This window comes from Chrysochloris asiatica, unplaced genomic scaffold (genome assembly GCF_000296735.1).
Source record: "Chrysochloris asiatica unplaced genomic scaffold, ChrAsi1.0 scaffold00092, whole genome shotgun sequence".
Taxonomy (NCBI): Eukaryota; Metazoa; Chordata; class Mammalia; order Afrosoricida; family Chrysochloridae; genus Chrysochloris; species Chrysochloris asiatica.
The window spans coordinates 10,565,158-10,573,260 of record NW_006408610.1 but is presented as its reverse complement, the minus strand read 5'-3'; the positions used below and the strand labels follow the sequence as shown (position 1 = coordinate 10,573,260).

Genomic DNA, 8,103 nt, shown 5'->3' with positions numbered 1-8,103 from the left:
ATAAAGCATGTGTGGCACTGTGGGTTAATGCACTTGGACTGCAAAGTCGTTTGAACTGCAAGGTCAGTATATATTGTTAAGTACTGTTGAGTTGGTCCCCACTCAGAGCAACACTGTATATATAGCTGGTGAGTTTAAACCGCCGTCCGTGGGTTCAAACCAACCTTGATTTGGATCATTTAGATCTATTCAACCGAGTACTTAGCCTACAAAGCTTCAAAAAGTTTGTCGAAGAATGGAATCAAGGGATAATGGAACACCCAAACTTGCCGATAGTATCCATCTGATCTAGCTTCGATGGCTTGATTGGTAATCAGAGCTTGACTAGAGGAAGATTAAAAAAAAAAAAAAAGTGATAAAGAAAACGAGGATAAATTGCTACATTTTGATGAAATTGAGCTATACTCATGGAGGCAGTAGCTCAAATACCAACAGAGAGGGAAAGAATCTGCACATCAATGATCAGTGCTATCCCCTCTGTACACAGGGTAGATAGGGACGGGCAACTTAGACATTGGCTTCCTAAAATGAGGGGGCCAGAAAGGCACAAAGTGCCTTTCATGAGGAAGTTTAGTCTAAGAATGTATGGGGGAAGATAGAGTCCCTACTGAATAGTTTTCATTTTGTCTAGATGGGCCTGGTAAAAAGAGATGGGGATAAGATTCTTATGATTCAATAGTGAGTACTTGTTAAGACTAACTGCGACTGTCATAATTATAAAGGTAGAAGTTTTGTACCAAAAATGGGGGAGTAGTTAACCTTACAGTCTAGAAACAGAGAACCCTAGGACCATCAAGGGAGAAGAGCACACGCAGAATATGGGACCCTATCCAGAGAAGCAGTGACACCAGAGATGGAGGCAGAGATGGGGACATGGAAAGAGGGAGCAGCTGAGGACACTAGATTCATGGAAAGAGAGGGACTGAGAGCTGGCAGCCAGGAGGCAGATAAATTATTATATATGCCTGAGCGTTAAAAAAAACCTGTTAACTGATGGTGCATGGACGGGATTATAATCATTGTAATGAAACAAGGTATATGATATGTTGAATGTAAAACTAATGCTTTACCCTGTAAATTTTCACTCAATCCATAATAAAAACTTAAAAGAGAGAGAGAGAGATAATGGTGTTTTCCAACTAAGTTTGGGAAGACTCTTATGTGTGTGTATAAACTATATTCTTTATGACTTGTTCTTCCTCCTCCAGAAGATGGGAGAAATACTGTGCAAAAAAAAAGAAAGTGCAAACTAATTTCAAGGTGAATTTCAGACTGGTTGTTTTCTTACATTTTTTTGCAGCAATAACAACATTTTTTAAAAATTTCTTCTGACAATTTGGTTTTACGGTATGTGATATTTTCTGTTGCTTTATACAGTCTGAAATCACTTTTACCATTACATTCACAGTATTGATAGAAAAGCCATGAATCAGTTTCATGTTAATAGCATGTTTTGAGATATGCCAAGCCACGGCTAACTCATGCCTTAAGTAACTTTATAATAAGTTTAGTTGGTGAAGAATGCAAATGAGAGCTCCTACCCCTATAAGAAATCGCCTTGAAAAATATTTTTCTAATTCTGGAAACGTTTTTTCATTCCCCTCTTGAAGTGATTTCTAAGTTAAGACTTGAAAGATTTGTGAGTGGTAGTTTTGGTGATATGGGCAACTTGTCGGGAGTGGGATCAAGGATCACTTTAGATAGGGGTCTGCAGGTGCCATTAAAATGCGAAGTGGGCAGATTTTGAGGCTCTGCAGGCAATTCATCATAGCAAGGAACCCTAGTGGCACAATTGTTAAGTGCATGAGTAGTGAAAGGTTGTTGGTTCGAACCTATCAGCTGCTCCACAGGAGAATGTCCTTGTTATTGTTACATGCCATTAAGTCACTTCCCACTCACAGTGACCCTGTACCGGGTTGCTGAGGAGCAGCTGGTGGGTTTGAACTGCTGACCCTATGGCTCGAAATCCAGTGCAGATCCTACCGAGCCACATAGCCTAGCGAATCCTGTGGCGTGGTTCTGCCTGTCACATTGTGCACTGTGAGTTGTAATGGATTTGATGGCACATAACAGCAACAAAGAACAGTGGTTCTCAAATTGTAATGTAGAGAGCTTATTGAAATAGTTTCCTGATGATTAGGTGGAAGTGGAATTCATGAGTTTGGATTTCTAATATGCTCACAGGTGATGGAGTGCCAGGGACCACATTTTGCAAACCACAAGTCTAGTGCATAGGAAACAAGGAGGAAGGATGGAGTGGAAAGCAAGGGCCAGATGATGAAGCATCTTCTAACCAATATGAGGAATTTAGACTTAGGACAATGGTGACCTGTTGAAGGATGCTAAGCAGAATAGTGACCTTGTCTGATTTGTGGTTTCAGTATGGGCAGCAGTGGTGGAAATAATCATTAGGGGTAAACTGCATCGATCTTTGAAATGATACAGATTGGTGAATACCTGAGAAAGGATCATTTACCCATTTATTATAAGCTTTGCTTTTCCCACTAGCAGGCCTACGCCATTTAAAGGAAAATGTTGGTTATCGGTTATTAATTTCGATGTTATATCTTAGTTAAAACCATTCCTTCTTACAGGGATGTTATTTATCCTAATAAGTATTAACATTTAAATCATAATTACATTATTAGTACTGTTTGGGATTTAATTTTTGTACAGATTATACCATATGATAGCCTGAATTTTTCTTTTTTATTATATTTTCTTTTTTGTTTTATTGTAAGATTAAGTTAGCTGCTTGCAGGAATGATCTTAATGACACATAATAATTTGGGTTGGTTTTAGTTTATCATCTGCATCCATGAATGCTAATGGGAATGTTTTAACATATTGATCTCAGCCATTTAAATACCACATCAGTATGCAATGTTATAAACTTAAAATGAAAAAAAAAACTTGTGCTCAACTGCTATCCTAAAGGCTGCCACTTCAAACCACAAAAGACAAGCACTGACAATGTGCTTCTGTTACGATTACAGGTGAGAAAACACTATGGAGCGGTCCTTGCTCGGTAACATGAGTCAGAATCAACTCAACAACAACTGACAACAGTATGTAGTTTGTAGTTCTCACATTGTTTGTATAAGTTCTAGAGACTCATTTTTAAAACATGGAAAATTTCTAGTTAGAAAATAAAAATCTAGTGCCTCAACCCAGCTCTACCTCTGTTAGCATTATGATATGCGTTCTTCCTCCCTGTCCCCCTTGAGTTTATTTATTCATTTGTATAACCTTTATATCCCCTGAGTAGGTGCTGTTGAGTTGGTTCTGACTCATAGCGACCCTGTGCACAAAAGAACAAAACACTGCCCAGTCCTGCACCATCCTTACAAGCTGAAGCCCTTTGCTGCTGCCACTGTGCCAGTCCATCTCATTGGGGTCTTTCTCTTTGTGTTGACCCTCCACTTTACCAAACATGATGTCCCAAGCATTATTTCATGAAGATTTTTCTCCTTACTTGAAATTTTTTCAAAATATAACTTCTAATAGCATATTATTCTATCAAATACATGAATCTAATGATTCTCTATCATTGAGCTTTTTTATTTTTTTTCTATGCTGATAATATTGATGAGAATCTTTGTGCTTAAGTCTATTTCTGCATACTTGATTATTTTCTTAGATTTAGAATAAAAACATTTGGTAAAAAGGTATAACCTTTAAAATATTCAGTGTTGCCATATTGCTTCCTAGAAAGGTTATGTCGTATATATGGCAGTGTTGCATGTTAGTTTTAAAAACCTCTGTGGTTTGATAAGCATAAATGGTCTTACATTAATTTGTGTTTTTTGATTGTAAGTGAAAGAGGATTGCAAAGTGTTGTCAAATGATATTCAGTTATCAGATGTTAAAAAATGTGTAATGAAGATTTCAGAAAAACGTTTCATGTGTTGTCATGTAAGATAAAATTGTGGGGAATAGGTATTATAAAAACACACACAAAATTAAAAGACTCAAGCATTTAGTGAAACCACCCATGGCCTTAGAGGCAATCACTGTTACCAGTTTCTTGTGTCTATTTGCAAAGATATTGTAGATCATGTGTACATACATATAAAAATAAATATGCATATGCATTATATATATATGTGTGTGTGTGTGTGTGCATCTATGTGTATGTGAACATGTGTTTGTATATACCAAAACATTAGATGAGTTGTGGAGTAACATTTACTCAAATGCTGTCTGGTTCAGATGTGGTATTCTATATCGTGCACTAAAAATTAGAAAGGGTCTAAAAATGACTTGTATTTGGCTACTGGCCCAGATGGAAGAAAAGCAGGGTCTGGCAGCATTTGGCAGTAATTTTCTATAAGACAAGTGGCCTTAGCTCTTTTTATTATTGGATCGATTCTTTGACAATAGACTTCTGTTTATAGTACTGATTTTGTAGTACCGTTCCAAAAGGAAAGCCAAGTTTTTGAAATCAGACAGCTGGTACCTGAAAGAAACTCCTTAAAATACAAAAGCTATTTAAAGGAAAGATATTTCATTCTAGGGATTTTAGAGTTTTTCTGCCCAACAGTTAGAGTTTTAGTAGAATTTTGATGACTTTGTTGCTCCATGGTGGAGTTGTTAAGTGCTGTCAATCAGTTCCCACTCTAGCGTCCCTGGAGCAGACTTGTGGTTCAGAGTGACCTTGTGATAGAGTGCTTATCCTACAAGCACCACACCAGGACTCCATAGTGAGCTTGAATAACTGCAAATAGGAATCATCATTTCCCTAAACACTTATTTACCTAATTTAAAACCAATCAGTCATAACATAAACATTTAAGAAGTATTGTACCTTAAAATAACTTTTAAAAATGATTTTTATTTGACTAGTAGAGTAGTCATTTGTCTTCTACACCAACATTAAAATCAAGTGCAAATACATTCTATTTGTGCTTGATTTGAATGTCACTGATAGCTGAGTGACTTGGGCACTAAGTGTGACAGGTTTTCATTTGATTCACAGAAATGTAATACATTAGAGACAAGATACTTACTTTTGGGGTATTTCCAAAAATAAAAATAAAAAATGTAATACTTTAGAGACAAGATACTTACTTTTGGGGTATTTCCAAAAATAAAAATTAGGGATGGACATTGTTGACTGAATGAGTAGAGCCTCATAGGAGTTTCTATTTGCTGCAATTCACACCTACTGCTCCTGGTGAGTTATGAGACTATGAGGGTTGCTGAAAGAATTTACATCCAGGAGTCCTGCTGTGGCGCTGTGGGTTAATGCGCTGGACTGCAAAGTCGGTTTGAACTGAAAAGTTGGCAGTTCCAACTCACCAGCTGCTCTTAGGAAACCTGATACAGGATTGCTATGGGTCAGAACCAACTCAATGGCTCTTAACAACAACAACAAATAGTTGGTGATGTTTGGGGACTTTTAAGAGCGATCTTGTCAGAGGTTGGAAAAGATCATCCTGCATTTTTAAAAATGCATCATTCTGGCGTTCAGACGATCCCTGCAGCAGCTGCAGCAGCTCTCCTCTTCTCTGGCTCTGTTTGCCTTACTCCTTTAGCTTCCGGAAACATGGCCTCTGGTGTGGCTGTCTCTGATGGTGTCATCAAGGTGTTCAATGACATGAAGGTCACAAATCATCAACGCCAGAGGAGGTGAAGAAGTGCAAGAAGGCAGTGCTCTTCTGCTTGAGTGAAGATACGAACATCATCCTAGAGGAGGGCAGGGAGATCCTGGTGGGTGACGTGGGCCAGACTGTCGATAACCCCTATGCCACCTTTGTCCAGATGCTGCCAGACAAGGACTGCTGCTATGCCCTTTATGATGCAACTTATGAGACCAAGGAGAGCAAGAAGGAGGATCTGGTTTCTATCTTCTGGGCCCCCGAGTCTGCACCCCTTAAGAGCAAAATGATCTATGCTAGCTCCAAGGATGCCATCAAAAAGAAGATTGACAGGAATCAAGCATGAATTACAAGCAAACTGCTACGAGGTCGTCAAGGACCGCTGTACCCTGGCCGAGAAACTGGGGGGCAGTGCTGTTATCTCCCTGGAGGGCAAGCCCTTGTGAGTCCTCTCCAACCCCCTGCCTGGAGCATCTGGCAGCCCCAGACCTGCCTGTCGGGGGAGCTGCAGGCTGCCCCCTTCCTGCCAGACCAGAGAGGCTGGGGGGATCCCAGCAGGGGGAGGGCAATCCCTTCACCCCAGTTGCCAAACAGCCCCCACCCCCTGGACCTTCCTCCTCCTCCCTCCACCCCTGATGGTTCTGGCCTTCCCAAATTGCTTTTGATCTTCTGATTCCTTTTGGGTTGAAAACAGACCAAGTCCCCACCAGGCACCTTAGTTTGGGAGGGGCCTGTATTTTTTTTTAACAACACCCCCACTCCCCATTCTCTCCCCCAACCTCCCAATTCCAGGCTGCCAGCTTCTAACTGCATAGTGACTGTGCTTGTCTGTTTAGTTCTGTGTATAAATGGAATGTTGTAGAGAAGACCCTTCCCTGCACCGGCTCTTTCCCTTTCCATTCTCCCCTGGTCCAGCCACTTGTTTGGAGATAGGGCCAGTAAGGAACTTTCAATTAAAAAAACAAAACAAAACAAAAGAAAAAAAGATACCAATAACAACAACAACAAAAATGCGTCATTCTGAAATAATTGTCTATTTACAGAAGAATTGCAAAGATAATAATTCCATGTACCCTTCACCCAGCTTCCCTAATGTTGACTTCTTATATAACCATGATACATTTATCAAAAATAAGAAACACATTCTGATTTTTAAAAGTTCATTCTATATATGGTGTTGTTGTTAGGTGTCATTGAATTGGTTCTGATGCCTTGTGACGCTGTGGACCTGGGCCTGCATCATCCTCTCAATCCATCCTGTGGTTAAGCTCATTGCCGTAACCCCTGTGTCAGTCCATCTCATGGAGGACCTTCCTCTTGTTTTTTACTGGCCCTCCACCTATGTATAGTAGGCATTGTTAAAAAAAAAAAAAAAAAAAAAAAATTTTTCCAATAGGTGAACTTTTTAAAGTTTCAGCTTTTGCTTGTTTTGAAAAAAAAAAAAAAAAAAAAGATTTTTGGAGGTGGTGCAAATGGTTGTTGTTAAAGGAGTCCATTCTGCCTCTATAGCGACCCTGTGTAAGATCACAGCCTTGAGAACCCTCTGGAGTAAGTAGTTCTAATCTGCACAAATGGGGGGGGGGGTCATCATGAGTTGGAATCTACTCAATGGCAACTAGCAACGACTGTGTATGTTGTTGATTGTTGTGAGGTGCCATCGAGTCAGCACCAACTCATAGTGACCCTGTGCACAACGAAATGAAACATTGCCCGGTCCTGTGCCAAATTCACAATTGGTACCATATTTGAGTCCATAGCTGCTGCCATTGTGCCGATTCAGCTCACTGGGGTCTTCCTCTTTTTCTCTGACTCTCTACTTTACCAAACATGATATCCTACTCCAGGAACTGGTCCCTCCTGACAATGCATCTGACGTGTGAGAGATGAGGTCTGACCATCCAGGCACAGATCAGTTTGTTCTTCTGGCAGTCCACGGTACTTTCAATATTCTTCTCCAGCACTATAACTCACATATATTAATTCTTCTTCAGTCTTCTTTATTCATTGTCCAACTTTCACATGCATATGAAGTTATTGAAAATATCATGGTTTGGATCAGGTGTATCTCAATCCTCAAACTGAAATCTTTGCTCTTGAGCACTTTAAAGAAGTCTTATACAGCAGATTTGCCTAATGCAATATGTTGTTTGATTTCTTGACTGCTGCTTCCATGAATGCTGATGGTTGACCTGAGCAAAATGAAGTTTTTGACAACGTCAGTCTTTTCTCTGTTTTTATGGATATTGTTATTGATCCAGTGGTGAGGATTTTTGTTTTCTTTATATTGAGGTAAAACCTAGAGCAAAGGCTTTGGTTTTCATCACTAAGTATTTTAAGTCCTCTTTACTTTCAGCAAGCAACACAACTACGTATAAAAGAATGTTTTAGCTGTTAAAATATTTACAGTGTTGGAAAATAAGTAAGGGTTGCAGATAATAATAATATGCAGGTAATCATAGCATCATTTCTGATAAAATTCTCAAGTAGATTACTGAATAATTCC

The 8,103-nt window shown here is 39.4% G+C and overlaps 1 protein-coding gene and 1 pseudogene across 1 annotated transcript in view; both read left to right on the top strand.

Annotated features, from left to right (window-relative positions):
- Positions 1–8,103, top strand: part of GLCE (glucuronic acid epimerase) — a 142,740-nt gene that overhangs the window by 11,888 nt on the left and 122,749 nt on the right. The window lies entirely within an intron of this gene.
- On the top strand, positions 5,549–6,046 carry LOC102816752 (annotated as a pseudogene).